The sequence below is a fragment of the Prionailurus viverrinus genome, chromosome C1 (assembly GCF_022837055.1).
Source record: "Prionailurus viverrinus isolate Anna chromosome C1, UM_Priviv_1.0, whole genome shotgun sequence".
NCBI lineage: Eukaryota > Metazoa > Chordata > Mammalia > Carnivora > Felidae > Prionailurus > Prionailurus viverrinus.
The window spans coordinates 34,284,972-34,311,773 of record NC_062568.1 but is presented as its reverse complement, the minus strand read 5'-3'; the positions used below and the strand labels follow the sequence as shown (position 1 = coordinate 34,311,773).

Genomic DNA, 26,802 nt, shown 5'->3' with positions numbered 1-26,802 from the left:
TGTGATATGGTATCTTTTCACATGATATCTTAGTTCTTTTTTTCTTGGGCAGTGTGGAGTAATAATATAAAAATCAGTTAATTTTTATTTGGAGAAACATCAGTTCTTCCTCCCTAAGAATTCTGGTAATATATTCATTGTAAGCCAAAGTGTCAAAAACTTTACTCTTGACTTTATGTCTATGGACTTTGAAAATGTGCTGTACTTCAACACGCTCAGTGTTTTTAGGTGGCTTAAAGGTCGTTGTCACTGACTTCACTCTGGACTTTTTACGTGCCCAATAAAATGTTTGACTTTGCTAGGTAATCACATAGATATGTAGCCTTTTCATGATTGCCTGGGGCAGCTAGAATACTTTCTCTTTATTTACTTTGGTAATCTTTCCAAAGAACATACTGTAAGACGTCCTCTTTGCCCGATCAAAGGTTGAGTGTGAACCCCATCCAACAATTCTTAGCCTACCAAATACTTTATTTGACCTTGTAACTACTTAGAAGTCTTCTTCCTTGTAACTTCAACACTGAAATGCTTCTGGTAATTAGAGGGGGGAAATGTGTTTTCTATCTCTAGGGAAGGCGGACGGTATAGGAAAAGAGGCTGTTTTCTGGAATCAGCTGGTATGAATCCTCGCTTTGGATAGATATTAACTAAGCTTACTTTGATAATCATTTCACAATATATACATGTATCAAGTAATACTAAGACTGAAATGAATACAATGTTTTATGTCAATTATATCTCAAAAACATCCTGACTTGGTCTCTACTGATGAAGGTAAACAAGTTACTTTACATCTCTGAACTTGAACTATCATTTTCTTCTTGGGATCACAACCTTTTAGAATTGTTTGGGGGCTGATTCAGACAATGTATGAAAAGCATCTACTTTAGCTCCTGGTAAAAAGCAGACCCTTCCAGTTCCCTGGGCCTCCTTTTTCCTTCCATGTGAAGTGCTTTTTAAATTGACCCTATAAATCATACATTCATAGATTATGTGCTCTGAAGTATTTGTCAAGTGTTGGTGATACGTACAGAATGTGACCTGGGCCACATTTGCAAGGCATTCTTGCAAGAGTTCATGTGTCATCAGACCTGTATTGTCCTGGGCTCTACATGACCAAGTCAGATCTAGGACCTCACCAGGTGATCGACTACTCCTATTATGGGCTTGTGAGTAGAGAGAGGAGATGAAGCACTGAAAGTGTGGTGAGGACTATTTTCCTTAAAAGGAATGACTTCCTCTTTTCCTCCACAAATCTAGATTTCATCTCCTACCCCCATAAAGGTCCACTTCAAATCCTTTCTTGAACAGACATTCCCAGCCTAAACGAACTCACCCTTCCAAACACCTATAATATTTATCCAATTCAATCACCTGGCAATTCATGCCTTGCATTCCAACTTAACCTTCATCTAAATGTGTCTCCCCAAACCAGGTAGGTTCTTATAAGGCATGGTTGCTACTATACTATATTTGTTAGTGCTTCACTTTAACCATTTTGCAGGGCTCTCCCGGAAGCAGACATCTGTACATACGTGGATGAATTTCCATGTCAGTTTTCCTTCAACTTACTTGTCACGTGCATTTTGGCAATAGAACTCATCCATGGTAAATGTGTAGGTATGGTTTAAATCATTCTGCTGACAGCATCTATCTGAAAATTATCTTTCTTTAAACTACAGATTCTTAAAAAGAAAGAACCAAGAAGCATAACATATTATGCTTAACTTTATGTAATAATTTTTGCTGACTATTCACTCCCAATTAGAACAGATTAGTTACCATGATATAATGGCCATCATTTACAGATACAATATAGCAGATAGATTCTCCGATAAACATTTTCATCACCAGCAACTGACTTTTTTCTTTTCAAACCCCTTAGTCAAATTGTATTATTGGTCATAAAATGAAAGATAATCTGACAGCTGTAAATTAAACTCTGAGATTAACACACACAACTCCATTTTTACATACACAGAACTAAAACAGATGATGTTTTATCATTTATTATTCAAACAGCAGAATAAAGGGTTGCTAAAGCTAGAATTAGAATGCTTTTCAAGGTCATGAAGGATAAAGAAGCACACATGAAATGGAGCACCTGTTCCCCAAGTTTCAAACCATAACACAGAAAAGTCATAGTCCTAAATCTTGACTACATAGCAGCTCTGTGATGTGACCCACTTGCAGTGTGACTCTGCCTTAGGGTGGCCCCACCTTGTCTCTAAGAAACACCTAGGCAAGACTTCAAGAGGACAATACAGGAATGTACGTTCAAATACTAATAACTGAAGCAACATTATTCTTAAAAGAGTTGCATGGAGCTGTATTTTTTTTAAAGAATATTCAAGCAATGGCTGTTTTTTAAAAAGTAGATGCAGAAAAAATTATGGAAACAGACTCCTTCCCTTCTGCCTTTAATCATTCACAAATCTCTTAGCTGCTAAATTAAATGTTTAATTGACATTTTCTTCTAAACTCTATGGCATTTCTCCTTCCTTTCGTATCCCAAGTCATCAAGTGGGTGGTCTTTACTTACTTGATTCATTTTCGATTTCCTTGCCGCTTGATCTCTTTGCGAATCTTATATAATCTGACTTCTGTTTCCACAGTCCATTGAAATAGCTTTAATATTGCTAATGACCTTAACCCACTTCTTATTTTTCTTAACTACTCTTCAGAATTTGATGTTGCTATTACTTCCTTCTTAAAATGATCTCCTTCCCAGTCTTGCACAACTGCCTGGCCACATTCTTCTAGTTCTCTCACACTTTTCTCACTCTTTTTCCTTTTCTGTCCATTTGTAGATATTCCTTAAAGCTTTACTTGTGTTCTCTCCCCTCAGTTCTCATGCCAATGGCTAATCTACTTTTAAAGCTTCATATACAACCTTGCTGCTTATGACTCCTGAGTCTTTGTTCCCTGCTATGTTCTCTCTCACTAGAATACTTCTATCTTGTGCCCAAGTATTTACATGACTTTTCAATTTAACTACCCTACTGTCCCAAACCAGCAGTCCAAAACTGACCTTCTCTTCCCCAATTTTTCAGTTTCACCTGCAGCCTTGCCAATCTTCCAAGATCAGTATCTTGAGTTCACCTTGGTTTTCTCCTTGTTCTCCAAGTCCAAGTTTATCTTATGTTATTGCTTTTTTATAGAAATGTCTTACAATCATCCCTTCCTTCTAGCCCTATTGCCACTTTTTAAATCCAGGCTCTGAACACTTGGGTAATTGCATGGGTCTTTAATTGTTGTTTGTTTGTTTGTTTGGTTGGTTCTCAGTCTGTCCAATATGCACACCTAAAGGCAAAAAATACTAAAATAATCCAGAATGATTCCCTCTTCGTCTGGTGTCATCGAACTATTTCAGAAGACTATCCATCAATTCCTTCTTCCTTACCAATCCAGACTTGCCTTCCTTAACTCTTTTCCCTTTGCAGAGTCTCTATATTGTGCAACATAGAACCTCTACTCAGATTGTGATCCTCTACGTGTGATTAAGTCTACTCTTCCTCTGTATCTTTATCTCACTTTATCCCAACTCAATTCAAAAGCACTCCATCAATAAGTTTTGCTCAAATATCCAACAATGTTTCATTCTTCTTTAAAATAAGAATTCACATAATATAATCTTCCAATTTATTAACTATTATGGTTTGCATGAATGACATTCTCCTTTCTTTACCTTGTATATATTGTTTCCATTTCTACTTACTTATTCTTTAGGTCCCAATTCAACTATCACTTCCTCTACAAAGTCTTCCCTGACCCTCCCACTCATTGTGTCCCCCAAACATACCTGGCATTTTTAGACATGTAATTGAGCAGATGTAAAAATCTTCCAGTTTTTCCATATTTTGAAAAAGAATGACCTCAGTGAAATTAATTGCTTACTTAGACCCAAAGGATACATACATAAATTAATAGATAAAGATAGTATTTTTCTAGGTCAAGCCATTGGTGTTATTAGTAGAAGCAATAAATAGAAATTAATTCTTAGAGTTATTTTCAGTGAAGCTAAAAAACAGCTCATCACATTGTCTGAAATATCACTGTAGTTTATATTGTAATCACTATTTTTGTTTTTTTAAATTTTATCTTTAATCGCAAAAATAACAAACTATACTGTACTGGTGGTGTAGATCATAATACATTTATGGGGCGCCTGGGTGGCGCAGTCGGTTAAGCGTCCGACTTCAGCCAGGTCACGATCTCGCGGTCTGTGAGTTCGAGCCCCGCATCAGGCTCTGGGCTGATGGCTCAGAGCCTGGAGCCTGTTTCCGATTCTGTGTCTCCCTCTCTCTCTGCCCCTCCCCCGTTCATGCTCTGTCTCTCTCTGTCCCAAAAATAAATAAAAAACGTTGCAAAAAAAATTAAAAAAAAAAAAGATCATAATACATTTGTGAAAAGAGTGAAACTATGAACTTTAGTTATACCATATCAATATTTGCTCAGCACTGTAACAAATGTGCTATACTAATACTAATAATAGGAGAAATCGAATGGGGAGATCAGGAGGAATACAGGAACTTTCTACTTCCCACTCAATTTGTCTGTAAACTTAAAACTACTCCAAAAAATCAAATATTTTAAATCAAATCTTTTAAATCAAAAATCAAATTATTTTTAAATGACATATTTATTGTAGAAAATGTATAATGTCATGTAAAAAAGCACAAGGAAGAAAATTTAAAACATCTTTAAGCCTACTTACTCTATCATTGCCAATATTTTGGTATCCCTTCTTCTATCATTCTATCTCTCTATCCATCCATCTATCTATGTGTCTAGCCATTTATCACTGAAAGATACTTTACCCATTATTATTATATGACTATTCTCTTTTAGTATTTAATCATATATCACAAGCATTTTTCCTGTCATTAAATAATCTCTTACAATAAAATATTTAATAATCATGTGATATAAACCTCTTCATCTTGAAGCAATATTTCTAAGATTTTCCTGAGCTTTAACTTCTGCAGCCTGATAAACTCATTTCCTGCACTACTTTCTAAACTTGCATTATTGTTTTATTCTTGGTATTCTTATCTGCATGCTTGATATCCCTCTCTCAGGATCCTTGAAAGTGAGTTATTGTAGGGGCACCTGGGTGACTCTGTTGGTTAAGCCTCGACTCTTGATCTCGGCTCAGGCAATGATCTCACAGTTTTGTGAATTGAAACCCCACATCCAGCTCTGTGCTGACAGTGAGGAACCTGCCTGGGATTCTCTTTCCTCTCTTTCTGCCCCTCCCCGACACATGCTCACTCTCTCTGTCTCTCTCTCTCTCTCAAAAATACATAAATAAATATTACAATTTTTTTGAAGTGAGTTGTTTATACTACTGATTTTCCATTTAACAGAACCATTTTTTTGTACTAACATTCCTTTGCTAAAAACACATCAGCTTATTAGATAAGGGTAGTTTCAGATATCATTAAGTGGCATGCATACTCTCATACAGCACACTGATGATGAATTCAAACAAATCCAAGATCATCTTCTACCTGATGCATAATTCTTATAATGTATGATCCTGGATTACTATTTGGTTTTATTTAATACAGAAACTTGGAGATGAGGGGCTGAGTAGAAGTAGCACCGTACAGAGCCTCTCTGTATTAGAACAACATGCAGAATTTCTGAATTAGTGCACATGGCTTGAAGTAGTCCCAGTGATGGGCCAAAAATGTCCTCTGCTACTGGCTTGCATTGTTAGTGAGAAGCAAGCATTCTCACCTGCATGTAATGTCCCTTTCCTCTAGCTGCTTTTAATATTTTCTCTTTTTTATAGATTTTTGGCCATTTGATGAAAAGGTATGTTTTGATATGATTTTTGTGTTTATCTTTCTTCACATTCCCCAGTTTAATTGGGTTACATTTTTCATACAATTTGGAAAATATTTGACCACTATTGCTTGAAATAACTCTATGTTCTAATCAATACCTTTCCCTCTGATAATTGAATTATATATATACTGATTGTTTATCTGTCTACAGCTTTCTGAGGCTCTGTCCACTCTTTTTTCAGCCCTTTCTCTCTGCTTCAGTTTTTATGGATCCTGTGTCCTGTCTTCAAGTTGTTTTTTGTTTGTTTCTGCAGTGTTAAACCTATCTTGTGGTTATTTCGTTTTGTATGTTGATTCTTTTGGATCTAGAGCTTCTATTTGATTCTCTTTTTTTAAAGACTCCATTTTTCCGTTGAGATTCTCTGTTCTCTCAGTGTGTTCATGTTTTTCTTTTAATCCTTGAATATACTTATAACAATGGTTCTAAAGTCTTGTCAACTAATTTCATCGTCACACTTATTTCTTGTTCTTTTGACATTGGCTGATTTTTCCCTCTGGCTGTATAATTGGAATTGGCATGTTTGGTGGCACAACTCTCACACTGGGCCGTTGGTCTGTGGGCCATCTTAGAGCGATCATACTGGGAAGCCCAGTGGAAACCTCTGGAATGTCCCTCTACCTCCATTAAAAAAAAGGCATTCAAAACAAGTTTCACACCCATCTGTGGAGTAAATGACAGAAATTAGTGCCATCCTTAAGTATCTAAAGGCTCACAGGCCTCACAACAAGAGTTACGTTCAATCATAAGCTATAACTTCTGCTTTGGTACTTTGAGCAAAAATAAAATACATTAAGATTGAAAAGAGGAGCATAATTGCAGCAAATATTAAAATAGAAGAAAAAACTGGTGTGCCTGGGTGGCTCAGTTGGTTAAGCATCTGACTCTTGATTTCAGCTCAGATCATGATCTCATAGGCTCCGTGCTGAGTGTAGAGCCTGCTTGGAATTCTCTCTCTCTCCTTCTGTCTCTGCCTCTCTCCCACTCAGGTTTGCTCACTCTGTCTTTCTCTTTCAAAATAAATAAGTAAACACTTAAAAGAAAATAAAATATAAGAAAAGACATTATGAAGGGGTGCCTGGGTGGCTCAGTCAGTTAAGCATCTGACTTTGGTTCAGGTCATGATCTCACAGTTATGAGTTTGAGCCCCACACTGGGTTCTGAACTGACTTGCAGAAACTGCTTGGGATTCTCTCTCTCTCCCTCTCTCTCTGCCCCTCCCCCACTGGTGTGCACGCGCTCTCTCTCTCAATAAATAAACTTAAGAAAAGACTTTTAAAAAAAGAAAAAAGATAAAACATTATGAATAATGTTATGTCCACATGTTTAAAACCTAAATGATGTGGACAAATTTCTAGTAAAATGCAACTTACCAAAACTAAAGACTAAGAAGAAATAAAAAATCGGAATGATCATATAATCATTATCATAACTGGATCAGTAATTAAAAGATTTCTCAAAATGTAAAATCAGCTCAGAAATTTCCATATGTGAATGAAACATTCAAGGAACATGTTCTAATTTTAAACAAACTTTTCCTAACACTAAAAAAAGAGGAAATTATCCCCAACTAATTAATAAACCTAAATGAAACTTGCTAATAAAATGAGACAATGACAATATGAACAAGGAAAATTATAGGCCGTTCTCACAATGGGAAAACCCTAAATGAAATACTAGCAGGCCAAAGTGAATTGAGTATACAAAATACAAGAATGTAAGAATTGTTTAACATCAGAAAAATCTATTAATATATATTTACCTCGTTGTGGTATAATAAAAGATATATTTGGTCTTTGTCTCATGTTCTTGGCACAAAGCTCTTAAAATCCTTGGCGTTTCCTGAGGGAAAGGAGTGTATGTTGTTATTCATAATGAACCCCTTTCTACCAAACCTTCAGGATAAAAGCTGATCACCAGAAAGACCAAGCATCGGATTAGAGGTTTGGAAGTTTCAGTCCCAGCCCTTGACATTTGAGGAGGGGAAGGCAGGGGGATTGGAGATGGTTCAATCGCAATGTTCAATGAGTGAATCAATCATGCCTACCTACTGAAACCTGGATAAAACATTCTTAAACAGCGAAGCCTGGGCAGCAACCCAGGTGGGTGACAATATCAGTGTGCTGGGATGGTGGTGTGTCAGGAGAGCACATGTAAGTTCTGTGCCTGCCCTGCTCCGCCTCCTATTACCTTGTCGCATGCATTTCTTCCATTTGGCTATTCCCGAGTCGTGTCCTTTATCATAAAACGGTGATCATAATTATAGAGCTTTCCTGAGTTCTATGAATCATTCCATCAAATGATCAAACCTGGGAGGGGGGTGGTCATGGGAAGTCTTATATTTATAGCCAGTTGGCCAGCCTTATGGGGACCCCAGCAATTTGTGACCAGGACCTGAAGTGAGAGGACAGTCCTGTGGCACTGAGCCCTTAACCTATGGGGTCTGTGCTAATTCAGGGTAGTTAGTGGCAGGATTAAATTGAATTGTAGGACACCTAGTTGGTATCAGAGAAGAAATCGTTATTGGAAAGAGACCATACAGATTAACAAATTAAAGGGAGAAAAAGGGGTTACAGGTGAACCAAGGTTGTAAAGTCTTGTGAAGCCCAGAGCCCTTAAGCTCATTGCTTCTCCAACTTCAAACAGACTCATACACTTTTTCCTACCATCATGTATGAATCATATAATTTTCTACTTGTGCCATCGTGTTAAAAAGTACAGATTTTTTAAAACAGAGGAGCACCACTGAGATGGGTAACTCTTATCCTATTGTTTCACCAGTGGACTAAATCCATCGGTTTCACTTGAGGAGAGCTTCTCTATTAAACAATGTTTAAATGAGTAACTACTAGGAATTTGCTCTTTTCTTCCCTCCATGCCTGAACTAATGTGACACAAGGATCATGGGTAAGAGTGCACTTTGCAAATGCAAAGTTTCCCTCAGCTGGGCTGAGGAAAGTTTCCCTTTGCAAGTTTCCCTCAGCTGGGCTGAATCAAGGCCAAGAAGAAGGGCGCAGAGTCTTAGCAAGCCTATTTAACCACTTACTCGTACCCTCCAATGTAATTGCTGTCAGTAATCACGCTGACATATGTTTTTTAAAGATTTATTTATTTTTGAGAGAGACGGTGCAAGTGGGGAAGGGGCAGAGAGAAGGGGGGACAGAGGATCTGAAGCAGGCTCTGTGCTGACAGCAGTGAGGCTGATGTGGGGCTTGAACTCATGAACCATGAGATCATGACCTGAGCCAAAGTCAGATGTTCATCCAACTGAACCACCCAGGGCCCCCCACACTGATATTTTTTATCTCCATTGATCTGACTGGCTCACTGGGAATGTAAGTAAGAAAGAGCTATTTTATTTATTAACCTCTTAATATGCCAATGCATAGAATTTCAAAAATGAGGGGTTATTCTGGATCAAGGTCAATAGATGAGCCAAAATTGAACCCAGGTTCACCAATGATTTGCAAATTTTTCATGTACTGCCAAAGTTTTAATTGGCTCCTCTCCTGTTTTTATTCTCTTCAAATTGCCACTGAAAAATCTCCTTGAAAACTCTTCCACTGACCAACCACACTTGAAGCCACGTGCCCGCCTCTGTTTCCACCCCATAAGAACCGTCAGTGTCAGACGGGCCTGTTAGAGCAAAGCTTATTGCTCTCCCCTCTCCAGCCCCACTTTGTTCCTACAGTGTCTGCGGGGAATCTTCCTCCATTAAAGGACTTCAATAACTCTGCTCCACACACTGAAGTCATGCTTGGTGAGTTTCCAGCCTCATTTTTTTTTTTTTCTGTTTTTCAATCGTCACTAGCCAGCAGACCCTTTCTAGAAATCAACACATCATGACTCTGTTCTGGAGCATGTACCTTCCAGGTGACCCTCATGTGCAACAAACTTTGAGAATTGCAAGCTTATTTCAATAATGTGGCACCAAGCAAGCTATTCTCTTTCTATTCCCTTTTGGAGGTATTTATTTAGTGTCTCCCTCTCAGTCAAGGCCATCTTCCATCTGCCACCTGAAGGGGAGAATTGCCACTGGTCATATTTCTGCTAGGGCTTTGTGCCATCACACCTTCCCACTGCAACACACACACAGGCTCCCTCACGTTACACCCCTACTAGCACCCAGTGTAATCACTGTTGCCACACTCACAGATACAAGATGCCTCTATGTTAAGAGATGGTTAGAATGTTCTTTTGCCACAAACCCATTATCTCTGTAGGCTGGCTTTTTGGATTTTAAGTAATAATCTTACATAGAGTGTACTTACATAGAGCATGGTACCTAGCCAAAGATATCCAGAAGGTTTGCTCAAAAACATTTCTTGTTGGGTCAGCCTTTATGAAATCCTCCCTGGGAGCTGATATTTTGGGAACAAAATATTACTGGTAAAGGGAAGCATGTGAAGTTTCCAAAGGCAAAAGCGTATGTAACCAATGAAAGGATAAAATTTCAAGGCCTGTACAGTAAAGCAGCTGTTAGATGATTTACTGGAAAATTCTTCCAAAACATAACAGAGGCTTCCTACTCCAAAGGAAATATTTTCTTTCAAGTCCATAATATTAAAGTTCAATATGTTATGTACTCAAAAGACCTCTCTAATAAAATCTGAGATTTTTCACAAAAACCTCCACCTTAGAGATTTGTTTCTTGTTCCATCCCTCTGAACAGCCAGAGCATCACTGGTGTGAGATTCATGATGTTGTTCTAAACTCCAGACTCAATCCTTCTGTACAGTTTCCAGTATCAATAACAGAATCTGGGACTTCACTTCTCAAACATACAAGTGACTCATCCTAAACTAGGCAAATCAGACAACCTCTCACTTTCAATTAGAGATATTATCTCAGATCTGCCGGCAGGGCTCTGAGTGATTTGCAAGGCAGTGAGGACAATTGCAAAGCAATACTTACAGAAGCAAGAGGGGTGTCAGAAATGGAGAGAAAATAGACCGTTTCCAGTATCTGCCTTAGCTTTCTACATAGATGACCGGGACAGAGAAGGCCGTTCCCAGATGCTCTAGTGCCTGAGTGTTTTGGCCAAGTCCTGGTGGAAAGAATGAAGGCAACTCCAAGGTGTGCAACACATTGCACTGTCACTGCTCCACAGGCTAGAGAGGTGACCTATGGGGGCATCCGTGCAACTGAACAGGCCAAAAAGCCCCAAACCAACCCTTCCCATTTAACCTCATCCTTGGCTTTGCTGACCCACAAGACAATTGACTAGGAGGGGCGCCTGGGTGGCTCAGTCAGTTAAGCATCCGACTTCGGCTCATGTCATCATTTTGCAGTTTGTGAGTTTGAGCCCCACCTCAGACTCTGTGCTGACATCTCAGATTCTGTGTCTCCCTCTCTCTCTCTCTGCCCCTCCCCTGCTCGCACTCTGTCCCTCTCTCTCTCTCAAAAATAAATAAACATTAGGGGCACCTGGGTGGCTCAGTCGGTTAAGCGTCCGACTTCAGCTCAGGTCACGATCTTGCGGTCCGTGAGTTCGAGCCCCGCGTCGGGCTCTGGGCTGATGGCTCGGAGCCTGGAGCCTGTTTCCGATTCTGTGTCTCCCTCTCTCTCTGCCCCTCCCCCGTTCATGCTGTGTCTCTCTCTGTCTCAAAAATAAATAAACGTTAAAAAAAAATAAAAAATAAATAAACATTAAAAAAATTTTAAAGACAATTTATAGGAGTTATCAGAAAAGTATTGGACTCTGTGTAATGTTATATGTACACGTTAACCATCCTCTGGCTCAAATGACGAGGACCCCACCTGTACAAAGGGCACTACTGAGCTTACTGAGGGGTAATTACTCCTGAGACTTTGATCCGCACAGGAAAAAAAAAAAAAACACAGTGGAGAAAAGACACACCGTGATGCAAGTCAAAGGCAAAGCAAGACGTGTCCTGCCACTTGCATCATTTGCTGTTTTGAACAGGCCAACCGATTCCTGCCCACCTGTCCTTCAGTGTGCCAGAGTGTGGGGCAGGCCACAGTAGCAAGAGAAGTTCTCTTCCGAAGTCAGCTCTTCATCTGATTGCTGATTAATGGTGAAGTGGCTGCTCTTAGCTTTGTTGGGATGTTCAGACAGTAAGATGGGACACATGGCTTCAATATGCACGTCCATATGATGGAAACTCCAGGCTGAACAATCCTCCTTTTCTGAAGAAATGAACATGAACGTGGTTCAATAGCAACAGGGACATTGATACAGGAATGGGTTGTTCACTATGACATATGAGCTAAAGGTCCAGAGTCGGATCCTGACAGGAGCTGGTACTGTGGGGACGGGAGGCCTGAGCTTGCTGAGCACAGACTCTGGCTCGGCCCCCGGAGCCTGCTTGGCAGTGAAGGTTTGACTCAGCTCTGCTCTGCTACAGGAAGATAAATGAGGTATCGTGTGCTTTACTGTTGGTGAAATAGGTTATGTGGGGGGAAATTGTAGAAAGTAACTTCAGAAAAATTATTCAGTGAATATGAAAGGTCCCTATCTGAAATAGTGCATATTTGGTCCATGATGAGAAATTTTCCTTCCTTAGGAAAATAATACTGTCTTCCAAGTTACTAGAACTGTTTACTACATGGACCCTTTGAGTTGCATTGACAAGGAGGGAGTCAAACACTGCTTCCAATGACCTGTTCAATTGGGTGACAGCATGCCCCCTGACTTACATGTACTACCACACTAGTCCCAGCCGAAGAGTAACTCTAAAGTCTGCTTTGGATCAAAGCAATGAATGGGCCCAGGTCCTATTTGTTCCAAGTGGCAGGAGATACCTTGAGATCAGTTATAGGGTTGTTTCGTAGGTTTTAGCTTCCATGCTACTTTCTATGGTGTGTGTGCCCCCTTGGCTCCTTCTCTTCTCTCTTTGCTAATAGACCCCTGGTCTCATTCAGGGATCAGGCAGCAATGTGCTCACAGCAGTTAGGCTGAGGCCCAAGCATGAGTCATGATGGGCCATTCCTCTTGGCCAGTGACTAGCGCAGGGATCAAACCAAAAGAGAAACACTGCTTAGGGGCTTTGGAAAGAGGCTTTCCTCCCTAATAAAAGGAAACTTGACATGACTGAGCAGCTGAATTAACCCACCCTGCAATCCTAACTCTGGGCTTCTTTTTGGGGAGAGAATAAACTCTTAATTGTTTAACCCCCATGGATATGGTGAAAATTGCAACTAAAATCATCCTAACTGGTCCTCAGTGGTAAGAACTTGAATTTATTTTCTATTTCTGGAAGAGAAACCACATCACAGGCTCCTACATAAGCCGCAAAAATAAGCACTCATAGTAAGCTGCGTGAATTGACACAAATGAAGTCGAATTTGCTCATCTATAAAATGGGTATATAAGTAGCAACAATTACAGAGGTTTATGATGATTAATTTCTTTACTGCAGATAAAGTTCTTTTTTTTTAAATTTTTTTTTCAACGTTTATTTATTTTTGGAACAGAGAGAGACAGAGCATGAATGGGGGAGGGGCAGGGAGAGAGGGAGACACAGAATCAGAAACAGGCTCCAGGCTCTGAGCCATCAGCCCAGAGCCTGACGCGGGGCTCGAACTCATGGGCCGCGAGATGGTGACCTGGCTGAAGTCGGACGCTTAACTGACTGCGCCACCCAGGTGCCCCCAGATAAAGTTCTTAAAATAGTACATAGAACAACGGCTCACTTTAAATGTCAGATGTCATTATTACAGAGATGAAGCAAGAAGGATTGATCATTCTGGGCTAAGTTAGGGCTACTGATTAGGAATTAAGATACAATCACTTGCAAAGAGAAAGATTTTGGCTGAGACTCAGAAAATAAAGGAGACAATAATGGCAGTTTAACAATGTCTTCATCATGCTGTTCCCTCCACAGGTACATACGGTGATCTGGCTGTGATGGCCACTCTCCTGGGTTGGCTCAGTTTACCTGATGTGGTAGGCTGAATAATGACCCTCTCCCCAACGATGTTAATGTCGTCATCCCCAGAACCTGTGACTATGCTACCTTACAAGGCACAATGAACTTTGTAGATGTGATTAAGATAGGGGTCTTAGATTTCTATCTTATGAGGGGATGGGGAGATTATCCTGGACTATCCAGTGAGGTCCAGTGTCCCTATAAGAAGGCAGAAGGACAGCCAAGTCAGTAGCGGGAGATGTGCTCTTGGAAGCAAGAGACTCCAGTGATGGGAAGACGGGGCCATGGCCAAGGAATGTAGGACGTCCTAGAAGCCAAAGAAGGCAAGGAAACTACTTCTCTCCTAAACCTCCAGAAGGAACTCGGCCCTGCCAACAGCTTGAATTTGGACTTCTGACCTCTAGAGCTGTAAGAGAATAAATTTGTGTTGTTGAAAGCCAAAGTTTGTGGAAATGTGTTATACCAGCAATAAGAAACTAGTATTTCTGCCGAGCCACGTAAGACATGTACCTCATGTCTTACATGTATGTTCCTCTGTGTTACTTTGGATGTTTTTTGCTGCAAGTAACAGAAGCCTCAACTGAAACTGGCTTAAACAGTTAAGAGATCTAAGATCTCACATATTAAAACAGAGTAATAGAGGGGTGCCTGGGTGATTCAGTTTGCTAAGCATTGACTCTTGATATCAGCTTAGGTTGTGATCTTATGATTATGAGGTCAAACCCCGTGTTGGGCTCTGCACTGAGGGTGGAACCTGCTTGGGATTCTCTCTCCCTCTCCCCCACTCACTCTCTCTCTCTCAAAATAAATGAACATTTAAAAAATTTTTTAAATAATTCAAAAAACACAGAGTAACAGAGTGAAGGTGTTATAGGTTGGTTAATTCAGCAGCTCAATGACATCATCAGGGATCCATGTTCTTTTCCAAATTCCTGCTCCCCCATTCTCAGCATGAAGGTTTATCTCTTCAGATTAATCCACTCATGGTCAAAGGGTTGCTGTGGTTCTAATCCCTACACCCTTACACATTAATGTCCAAAGGTTGAAAGATGAAATCATTTCCTTCATGCATCCCTTTTTAAGTTCCAGGAACATTCTCCCAGAAGTCCCCTAGTAGACCTTGTCTCATGTTAAAAGAGGACTTCAACTACCTCCATTTTGACCTCAGCCTGTACTTTCTAACTGATTAAGTTCCTCTTTCCAGCTTATCTCTTAACTCAGGCAAAAGACCCTGCAGGCAAATCATGCTGTGACAGGAACCCTCAAGTACTAAGGACTGCTCTGACATTGGCAAGACCCCACATGATTGACCCCAAGACAATGATCAGCCTAACCTTTACCATCCACCTGCATGTACCCACTGACCTTTGTCCTATGTTTTCCGTATATAAACCTGGAAGCATTTTCAGCACATTCGAGACTGTCTTTGATATGCTAGTCCTCTGTCTTCTCAGTGTTGGCCTCACTGAAATAAATTCCCTCTTGTTTCACCACCACTCCACATCATACCTTTGGTGTCTGTCAGCCGCGGGTGGCCGAACCTGATCTGTTTGGGACCCCCAGAACCAGGCGCTCTTGCAACCCTGTGCCCTGGTTACAGTGTGGCATTAGCAAGAATGGAATGATTCACCTGTTTCTAAACCACTCACCAGGGTGGGGAATGGAATCAAGATTCACCTCCTGGGACAACGGAAGAGCTGGCCCCTCCTGAGGACTTGGCAGCTCACTTTCCAGGTTGCATTAGGAAGAGGAGGGATGGTAGACGGTGTGTGGAGCATACACATACCTCCAACATTCTCTCCTCAAGGATCCTTATGAGCAGACAACTCCATCAGACAGAAAAATCTTCCAAAATAGAGGAGGCTGTCCTTTTAGCAAAATGCACACATGTCTGTAGCTTGCACTGTTTTTGCTCAAAATCTTCTGACCTGGAAGTGCATTCATTTATTTAATATTTTTCTTTGCTTAGCACAGCCCTCAAATTAATGTTTACTAAACCAAGGGTCAATAATGGTTATTTTGTGCCTCCAGTCGGTATTATTTTCTTAATTGATTCTCAGTAGTTGGACAGGTGTTTAGAGTCTACTGGAGATTTCATTAGCATAAATATTTGTATTAGAGTGAATAAAAATAAAAATATTAATTCTTATATAACATTTTCTCTGGGCCCATCATTATACAAAGGATTTGCCTAGCTCATTTAACCTTAGCTACATGAAGCAGTACTGTTTCCTTGTGTTGTTTTATTTTCAAAGTAAGCTCTATGTCCACCATGGGGCTTAAACTTGTGATCCCAAGATTAAGAGCCTCATGCTCTACCAACTAAACCAGCCAGATGCCCCTGAAGTGGTGCTGTTTTGTTTTGTTTTTTAAAGTTTATTCACTTATGATTTCTGAGAGAGAGAGAGTACAAGCAGGGGAGGGGCAGAGAGAGAGAGGGAGACACAGAATCTGAAGCAGGCTCCAGGCTCCAAGTCGTCAGCGCAGAGCCCTATGTGGGGCTCCAACTCATGAACCGTGAGATCATGACCTGGGCTGAAGTCAGAGGCTTAACCAACTGAGCCACCCGGGTGCCCCATTTTTAATCCTCATTTTATAGATGGGGAAATTTAGGCACAGAAAGGAAAGCCATTGATAGTCCATATGTTCCTCCTTGGAAAAGTTAGGCAATGGTAACTCTCACAATATTTTAAAAGGAAGTAAAAACAATTCAGTAAAAATGGCCTGATACATGACATAAACTGCAGGATGATTTTATACCTTTATTTCCAAAAAACTCTTTTTCCTGTAAAATTAAATACAAGCAGCACTCAAACCTAAACTGAGGGTGGATGAAAACATAGCACAAAAATGAAAAGTGTGTCTGTGGGAAAGATACCAATAGAAAAAAGATAAACTCTATAAATTGTGGTCTAACACTCATGAACGAGACAAAAAACTTGAGGTTGATTTGGAGTCAAGATCCTTTGGCTTTACCTAGCTGGAGACCAATATTTTTAATGTCTTTTGTATGTTTGTAGAATGACTTTGACCCTTCTCTGAACTAACATCTTCTTTTAAAATGTGTATGGAGTATTGTGCTACAACCCATCTGGGCCAAAAAAGCTTCTATTATGCTTTGGCCACCGGGCTTTTCTAACCACTGTTTATCCACTTTAGTGTTATTGAGTTTAGATGTAATGAAACCAAATGATTTTTATCAATTCTTGCATACAGACAGAGACAATAATAAACGTCATATTGAATTCATTATGATTTCCTCCAGGAGAGAAAATGACACCCATAAATGCTGGCACCATTGTGTTTATATTGGTTGGCACTGCAATGGAGACTGAGATGCTTTTTAAATAATCTACAGAAGAGTTGGAATTCCAATGCCAAGGAAACAAAAATTCCCTCACCTGAATCCTATTAAAGCTGACAAGGGTTTCAGTGAAGTTACTTATTTAAAGACGAGACGTTATAGATTTCATTATGCCAAATAAACCAAAGAATGACTTCAAGAACACAACAACCTGAAACACATAAAGGGAAAAGGAGGCTAATTTATGGCAAATGCAAAGCATAAAACACAAGAATTCCCAAAACAAAACAATTTGCATGTGGCAGCATGTTGGCTTAATTCTAGCTCTACTCAAACAGAACAGATGTCCAGAAAGAAAAATTAAAAATGTTGCCAATTTATCTGAATGATTCCAAATAATAGTATATTGACATAGTAGATATAGTTGATATATCATATGTAATATTATATATATAATAATATATAATATATAATCAAGTATAGTTGATATATAATGTTATATTAGTTTCAGGTGTACAACATAGTGATTTGAATGAATATCCAGACTCTCAGTTGACATTTCTACAGCACTCTGAATCATTGCGGGTAGGGTGTTAATGAGTCCAATGCTCTGCAAACTGATTTGGCTGTATATACAAGAGCCCTACAATGTTTGGGTATTTGACCGAGTGCTTCCGCTTCTGGAAGTCGTTTTCAGGAAATAACACAAAATTCAAAAACCGTATTTGTATTCAATAATGTTTGTTTATATGGTAATTGTGCTAGTTGAGATGAGATACAATCTAAATGTCTAATAACAACAAGATGGTTAAGTGAATTATGATATATCCACTGAATGAGATGTTATTATTTCTAAAATTTATAATGAAATGAGAAAATTTTTAAATATAACGGTAAGTGCAGAAACAGGCAGAAGGCAGAAGCAAAACTGCGTTTGGCATTTGGTCTTAACATTAAAAAATGCATATCCTTTTAAAAGAAATATATCTCCAAAGGCCCATTCACATGTATCAAGAGAAAGGATAAATAAGTTGTGGTATCCAGCCCATGATAAAATATTATAAAAATGTTTTCCATGAATGAGCTTTAGCCACATAAGCCAACATGGGTGAATCTTAATAATATGTCTTGATAGAAATAATGTATCAAAACAAGCTAACCAAACATTATGCTATTTAGGCACACATTCATATACATGTGCATGTGTTTCTGCATGTGTATATGTGTGTGCCTGATGAAATTAAGAAACGGTAATAAACACAAAATTTGGGACAATTAATTGGGACAATAAATTCCTCTCTGGCAGGAGGGCACAGGGTCATGGGGAATAGGGAAAAAACAAATAGATAGAGGTCAGTTACTGCTAACAGTCTTCTTCCTGGGCAGGGCAATGGATCTTTTGCTAGTCACTATGTTATATAATGAGGAATAAACAAAATTAAAGATGGCCAATCTTTAATTAAAGATGAGTCAATGACACTGTGCCACAACCAGCAATTATGTCTTATTTAATTCTTTTTTTTTTTTAATTTTTTTTAACGTTTTTTATTTATTTTTGAGACAGGGAGAGACAGAGCATGAACAGGGCAGGGTCAGAGAGAGGGAGACACAGAATCTGAAACAGGCTCCAGGCTCTGAGCTGTCAGCACAGAGCCCGACGCGGGGCTCGAACTCACGGACCTCGAGATCATGACCTGAGCTGAAGTCGGCCACTCAACCGACTGAGCTACCCAGGCGCCCCTGTCTTATTTAATTCTTACCATTGTTAGAAAATGAGATTATGACTGACAGACATTTTTCCCTTTATACATTTCTAGAGTTTCTACTTTCTATGATTAGCATTGTACTTGAAAGGTTTTAAACAAGAAACTAATCTAGAAAGCCTGTAGATATAAAAATTCAAAAGACCTATTATACCTGAGTCTGGTTGAGCTAAAATTACCAATTTAGGCCAAGCGGTTAAACCAAAAGCTAGGATTCAATTAACACTAAGCCTCAAACAGTTAGTGGGTATATTACCTGGGCCTGATTTTATTTTCTTAGTCCTGAGGATTCAAATTCTTCTCCAAGAATGTAACCATTCTGGGGCTTAAGTAGAAAGATCAAAAAGTACTGTATTTTCTCATAACAATAATAATAGCTGACATCGATTATTACTATGCACCACATACTGCGCTAAGTGCTTTTTATCCATGGTGAGTTCATGCTCACACTGATCATGTGATAGTTATTATTATTGTCCAAATCTGACAAGTGGGGAAACTGAGGCACAAAGTAGCTAGGTGCTTCGCCCAAGATCACACAACTAGTAAATAAGGGAACTCAAAATTGGAGTCTAGACTTAACATGGGTCAAATCTCCTCCTGAGAACAACTTAACAAGTCTTATCAAATGCTGATCTTAATACATAGTTACTTACCAAAGTGGAAGCATAATCAGTCTGCAAAAAGGAACCAAGCGTGAGGGTAGATTCAGGGGCATAGCTTCTCAGGGCCTGGATCTGGAGACAGTAGTTAGAGCAGTACAGATCCCAAGGATATATTTAGCAGGCAGAATAGTAACATGCATTAAGTATCAGGCCCACAACTACTTAGGTTTACATGCAGGCTTCACTGCATATTAGCTCTGTGACCTGAGAAAGTTACTGGAATTCTCTGTGCTTCATTTCCTATGATTGTAAAGTTGGGATAATAGTAAGTACCCACCTCACAGAGTCATTGTTTGTATTAAATGAGTTAACTTATGTAAAGCACTTAGAACAATATCTGGCATACAGTACTCACTAAGTGTTACTTATTATACTTCTAGAGTATATTTTCCCAGTATGTGATCTTTAGTCTTTCCCGCTCTTTCTTTCTCTTTTTCTCTCTCATTGTACATCCATCGGATGTTTTGAATTATTTGGGAAATGAGACAGGTATTAATAAATATAGAATGAAAAATAACCTTGCCAATACTAATAAATTCACATTTATGATACGGATATAGAGGTTTAAAGATGCATAAGTTCATTTTCTTCTTCTGTTGAGAGAACCTAATTCTAGGAACAGGAGATCTGAGTTCAGGTCTTGGCTCTGTCACCAACAGTACAATCTTGAACAAGTCTCAACTTTCACCAGCCTGTCTTCTCATCTGACAGTGGAGATGGTAATGACAGAATCACCTACCTGAACCCTTTATTCTGGTATGCTTTGGCAGGTTTGTTTTTTCATTCCATCATGCACATTTGGTGAGCAACTGGGCTATGCCAGACTCAGGGTTGTAGATGGGACATGCAAACTCTGTGACGCTGAGGAATTCAGAGTCCAGGAACTACAATCCTGGAACAGGTGTGCGCACGTGCACGTGAGCAGGCAGGGATGGAAGCAACTGGAAGAGACCACAAAATATTCCTTTTGGAAGTGACGATATGCAAATTCTCAAAAATACACCAGCCCCATGCAGGGGAGGACTAGCTGTTCAAGAATGCTTTTCTTTTTGACATAAAACCTGTGCACATTTCCATGGGACTTTCTACCTACAATTGCCCCCATCTGAAGTGTTCGTTTTGCATTGGTTTTGGATTTTTAGGATTCCACAAACCTTTGAAACTTTAACTCAATTTATTAGGACAGAACATTTGTATTTGTTTGGCAGAAATTTTCTCACTGTTCATATCCAATTATTAAGTAAGTTAGATAGAAAATAATGATATTACTACTCTTTCATGCTTATCACCCTTGGCATTTTCCATAAATAGAAACTTTGTTCATTGGCTGAAATCTTGTGTAATACTAAACACTGTCAAAGGCAGGGTTTGGTACACCAATCTCTTTGGAGAAAAGGATGTGGGTCTCTAATTCAATTACAGACGGAACTGAATTTGATAGCCCCAGACTATTTGCCAGTATTATTTTTGTAGCCACAAATAACCTGACAACTCAACATTTTAGTTCTCAGTGAGGTCAGAAAAAGGTCTTATTAGCCATTCATTTCACATTTCTCCATTAATTTCGTGCCCATCATGTGCATGTCCATTCAGAGCAGAAAAACCCACCAAGTTACCAAAGCTACACAGGTATGTGTCATTAAGGTACCCTTCAACCTTAAAATTCTACGGCTTGTCATCTAAATAAAGGAGAAGGACTCCAGGAAAAAAAATCTAAAGCTTTTTTGTTAATCTATCATCAAGATATTTGGTATTGCTTAGACTGAATGAAAAATTGTTTAAAATTTTGCTTCTCAAAATGTAATGAAAAGAGAAATACAAATGGCTTATAAACTATGAAAAGATGTCTGGCCTCCTAGTGACTTTAAAAAATGAAAAATAGAGCAAAATATTATTTTTCTCCTATAGAATTGGTAATTACTTGGACATTGATTGATAACACTCAATGTTGGCAGGGGGTAGAGTAACTCTCATTTCGCTGTTGGGCCTTAAAGTATTGGTAAAATTTTTCCAGAAAGAAAAAAGTCCTAATGCTTTGCCTATCCTTTGGTCCTGAAGTTCTACTTTTAAGAAATTATCTTAAGGAAATAATTATGAATGTACACAAAGATTTGCCTTCAAGGGTAATTGCTGCATTGTTTTCAATAATGAATAGTTAAAAAAAGTAAATGTCCAAAAATAGGAGATTGGTTAATTAAAAGATGCTAGACTCATACAATGATACAGTATATAATCCTTAAATATAATGTTATGTCATAATATTTTGTAGCAAGAATATGTTTATGAGATATTAACTAAAAGAGACATCATCATGCTAGCAGTGGTTATCCCTAAATATATGAATCTAAGTTGGGGTGCCTGGATGGCTCAGTCGGGTAAGCTTCTGACTTTGGCTCAGGTCACCATCTCACCGTTTGTGAGTTCAAGCCCCACCTCGGGCTGTATGCTGACAGCTCAGAGCCTGGAGCCTGCTTCAGATTCTGTGCCTCCCTCTCTCTGCCTCTCCCCTGCTCGCGCTCTATCTCTGTCTCTCAAAAATAAATAAACATTAAAAATAAATAATAAAATATATGGATCTGAGTTGACTTCTAATTTCTTTTTAGTTTTTCAGTATCTCCTATGGTGAATGCATTTACCGCTTTAGTAACAATTAAAATATAATGTAATAGTTTCAATGAGAAAAAATAGATAAGATGTAATATAATGCTTCTTAAACTTGTATAAATTTCTTAATTTTTTTTTAATGTTTATTTTTATTTTTGAGAGAGAGATAGAGACAGAGCACGAGCAGGGGAGGGGCAGAGAGCGGGAGACACAGAATCCGAAGCAGGTTCCAGACTCTGAGTTGTCAGCAGCACAGAGCTGGATGCGGGACTTAAACTCAAAAACCGCGAGATCATGACCTGGGCTGAAGTCAGACACTTAACTGACCGAGCCACCCAGGTGGCCCCTTAAACTTGTATAAACTTCTAAATGCTATTAAAGCAAACAGATAATGGCATTCACCTTATTCACCTGAGAGAGTAACTGTATTAAAACATACATTTTACTAGTTTTTATCAATTTAATTCCAAATAATACAGAGTGCAATATTTGTTGAAGACACTGTAAACACATAGGATTCTGGTGCCCTAGTAGACATTCTGTATAATACATGAGGTGGTTGTGCACTATTTCAGCGGACAGCTGGGATTTGCAAACTTGCACTCCTGTGCATGGGAAGCACGTGGAAATAATAGGAAGAGCTGACAGATGTAGGTACTTTTGTAGTTGAGTCCAAAATAATAGGGGTAGAAAGCCAACATTCACTGGTATGGGGTGGCCGGCCCTGAATTCCTGCCTCTGCCCTTCAATGGCTGTGTAACCTTGGCCAACTCACTTAACCCCAGCAAAACAAAGACAACAATCACATTGACCTCTTCCAGAGGTTTTGAGAATTAAATGAGAAAAGGAACAACATGGGTGACAAGCGCTCAGTGACTTCAGCTATAATTCCATCAATAGGTTTATCACGTGGTTGGTACATTTAAAGCCTCCTGCTCAGTCCTACGTGGCCCAACCTGAGGAGGAGGGATGTCAAACAGCAAGATCTGTCAGTAACGGCCAACGTTCCTCAACATTCCCCAGGGAATAGAAAGTGCAATCCATGGAAAGAAATTGAACTTGGAAATGCCCTTGCATTCCTACCTAATTTGTGTGTGTGTGTGAGTGTGTGTGTGTGTGTGTGTGTGTGTTTGCCTTAACGGAATCCTGTTGTTAAAAATAAAGTAAACAAATCAGTAGAAGAAAAGAGGCACTGTCCACCATAGCTAATATTGCAAAGCCCTGGGGAGTAATATATCCACTACTTTGTGACCTAGAGCCCAGCAGGGGTTATGCTTCAAGGGATCTTCTTTGAATTGCAGGATTCTTTTTCTCTTCTTTAAACTCGTTCAAACGTTACCAAACTTTTAAGTCCTTGGATGGATAAAAAAATCTCTGAGCAAATTGGTTAGCGCTGCTGAACCCCGGGGGGGGGGGGGGGGGGGGGAGGGCGGTGAGTGTCCTAACACAAGGAAGGGCCTGATTTATTCAGAGCACTGAGCACGGAGAACAATGACCACTTTATGTGGTAAAATAATTAACCTGTTAAAACAATGATCACTTACGGGAAAAATGTGAGAAAAGTTTACTTAAACCAGGAAGTCAGTGGTGAGAAGGCACTGTTGCCTTCTTGGAGAATCAGTAATTGAAAACTTCAGCTCCATGCTCCTAAAGTAAAACCCCTTGGTCTTAAGCAGGGCAGAAAAAAAAAATCATGTACTTCCTGAAAAACACAAAAGCTTATTTTTTCAGATCTTAAAAAGAGATGTAATTTAGAAAAGGGATAATCACAAGCAACACTTTCTGCTGAGAACAAAAACCAAAGCAAAAAAATATTTATGGACATTCCCAAGAAACCGCTATGGCAAATCTCGTTGGAACTTTAATTCATGTGGAGACTTTGAAACATCAGCACACAGCAGGAAATGAAAGGGCATTTGAAAAATGGACAACTCCAGTTTCTCCTCTATCCATACCTCCATAAATTGCAAAGAAAGTCCTTATTTTTAGCAAAATTGCTATCACATTTACAAACAGCAGTTCTGGACATGTGTCCCCAGCCCTGTGCCAACATCACTGTATCGCTGTGGATCCAAACCTACCAGAACATTTTGTTTTTCAAAAGTAGTTTTGCCTTAGAATATATTCGCATGGAGAATAGGAAATGAGAACTGTCATGGATAATGACAACTCAGGGCCTGAGAACAAAAGAAATCTGCCAGAGATCTCAAGGAGTGCACTGTGAAGGAAAGTTCCTTTTTAGCTCCCAGTGAATTCCTCAGCAATTAGTGGTTTGTCTTGAAATGATAGCAGTTGCAGGAACTGCGGCCAGAGATCCAGTGCCTGCCTCCATCCTGGGAATATCCTTGGCCCCTGAGCAAAGGAGCTGCATGGAGTTATTGTGGCACAAGGTCTGTTTTTCAAAGCTTTACTGGCCTCTCTTTCAATAATATGTGAAGGAAACAAACAAAAACTAAGCAAAGAAAAATTGTCCTTGATCAGGACTTCATAGATATTTCAAAGTAGAGGGCTGTGCTAATGCTAATACCATAAAGTATTGTTTCTGAACGAGGAAATGTGTTTCAGTATGCCAAGCTACTTCCAAGAAGTATCTTAAACACTTGGGGAAATAAGGTCCAACATAAATGGTTGTGGGATTTTGTAGGTAAGATGACTCTAACTTCCTGGCATGACTCACAAAGATGTAACAAAATGCCATGAAAAACCACATACTTCCAAAATCATGAAAATTTGTTAAAGATAGTATATTATTTTAGTTTTACATTTTTTTGTGTTACTGCTGAGACAGCTTTGCCTCCTTCCCCATCAAATGCCTGATTATAGAAGAAATGCATACTTACTGTAGCCAAATGCCGAGCATGGGGAAAACAGCACCTGTCATTCCGCTGCCCATGTGCTGCCACAACTAACATACCAGAATTTTTTGTCTTGTCTGTTTTCTATACATTTTTAAGTTTATTTATTTTGAGAAACAGAGAGAGAGAACATGAGAGGGGAAGGGTCACAGGGAGAGGGAGAGAGAGAGAGAGAGAGAGAGAGAGAGAGAGAGAATCCCAAGCAGGCTCCACGCTCTGTGCTAAGCTAGATGCGGGGCTGATCTCACAATGGTGAGATCATGATCTGAGCTGAAATCAAGAGTTGGATGCTTAACTGACTGAGCCACACAGGCACCCTGTTTTCTACATTTTTGAAACAACATAGTTAAGATTATACTCTGTGTGTGGGTTCATTTGATGCTTCATAGAAGTCTTCCAAGGTCATGGAGAGCACTTCGTAATTATCATTTTCAAGACACCATAATGTTTCACCACATAAATATGCCATAATTTGCTTAACTGAGTTCTGTTATTGTACATTTTGCACATTCTTTTGAACATTTGTATACTGAGGGTTTTCTTATTGCAAATAATGAGGAGATTTTCTTGCTAAAACATACAAATAATTGTATCTTATAGTGATTTGTATGTATATGTGTTTATCTCAGTTTTGGGTGCTAACACCAGATATTTTGATCTATCTAATATTTATTTTCTTTGGTGTAGTCTCTCAAAAATGAAGAAGACTTGTTTGTATCTAGAATATATAAAGAACTCCTAAAAATCAATAATAAAAGATAACCCAATTTCAAAATGGGCAAAAGATCTGAGTAGATATTTCTCCAAAGAAGATATACCAGTTGCCGATTAGCACATGAAAAGAGGCCCAACATCATTAGTAATCACATAAATGTAAATCAAAACCACAAAGAGATATTGCCTTATACCCAATTAAAAGGAGCATAAGCAAAAAGGCAATAACAAGTGTAGGGAAGGATGAAAAAAAATTGGAACTCACATAAACTGCTGGTGGGAAACAGTCTGGCAGTTTCTCAATGGTTAAACATAGAATTATCATTTGACTTAGCAATTCCACTCTTAGGTATATACCCAAGAGAAATGAAAACATACACCTACACAAAAACCTGTACATGGCAGCCTAACAGCCAAAACGTGGAAACAACCCAGATGTCCATTAACTAATGAATGGGTCAACAAAATGTGATGTATCCATACAAGTAGAATATTATTCAGCAATAAAAAGGAATACAGTACTGATATATGTACATATATATCATACAGCATGGATGAACCCTGAAAACATTATGCTAAGTGAAAATAGCCAGTCACAAAAGATTGCTTATTTTTGATCTCCTGATATGAAATGCATAGAATAGACAAAGCCATACAGACAGAAAGCATGTTGGTGGTTGCCTAGGGCTCGGAAGGTTGGGAGGAAATAGAGAGTGCCTGTTAACGGGCACAGGGGTTCTATGTGGGGAGATGGCCTGGAATTAGTGTTAATGGTTGCACAGTTTTGTAAATATATGAAAAACCATTAATTTTACACTTTAAATAAGTGGATGAGATTTCAATAGAGTTGTTATTTAAAAAGGAAAATCTTAGCACACTATGGGAAATATTCAGACACTGGCTCAATTTCCACATTTTAAAAGGTACCAATAATGGAGCCACCAGATTCTTGGAAATATAGTTTTCCTGGCTGCAAAGCACCTTTTGGTATCAAATTTCTCTATATGTACTTGAGAGGATCTTGTAGCCACAGGAGATAATTACTAAAGTTTCTAGTCAGGTTTCAGATGGTTAACTCATAAATGCCTGCCTTTTTAAGAACAGAGTTAGGCTTCCTGAGTGAAACTGAAATTATTTTTGAGAGAAATTAAT

At 39.0% G+C, this 26,802-nt stretch overlaps 2 long non-coding RNA genes across 2 annotated transcripts; both read right to left on the bottom strand.

The window, feature by feature from the left end:
• Positions 1-11,553: 11,553 nt before the first annotated feature.
• On the bottom strand, positions 11,554-19,138 carry LOC125173044 (uncharacterized). Its single transcript, XR_007154903.1, has 4 exons — positions 19,069-19,138; positions 17,147-17,260; positions 15,532-15,673; positions 11,554-12,003 (listed from the first exon to the last, which is right to left on the bottom strand). It is a non-coding gene; the product is annotated as an uncharacterized LOC125173044 (long non-coding RNA).
• A 329-nt stretch (positions 19,139-19,467) lies between these two features.
• LOC125173045 (uncharacterized) lies at positions 19,468-25,074 on the bottom strand. Its single transcript, XR_007154904.1, has 3 exons — positions 24,922-25,074; positions 20,217-20,418; positions 19,468-19,549 (listed from the first exon to the last, which is right to left on the bottom strand). It is a non-coding gene; the product is annotated as an uncharacterized LOC125173045 (long non-coding RNA).
• Positions 25,075-26,802: the final 1,728 nt, after the last annotated feature.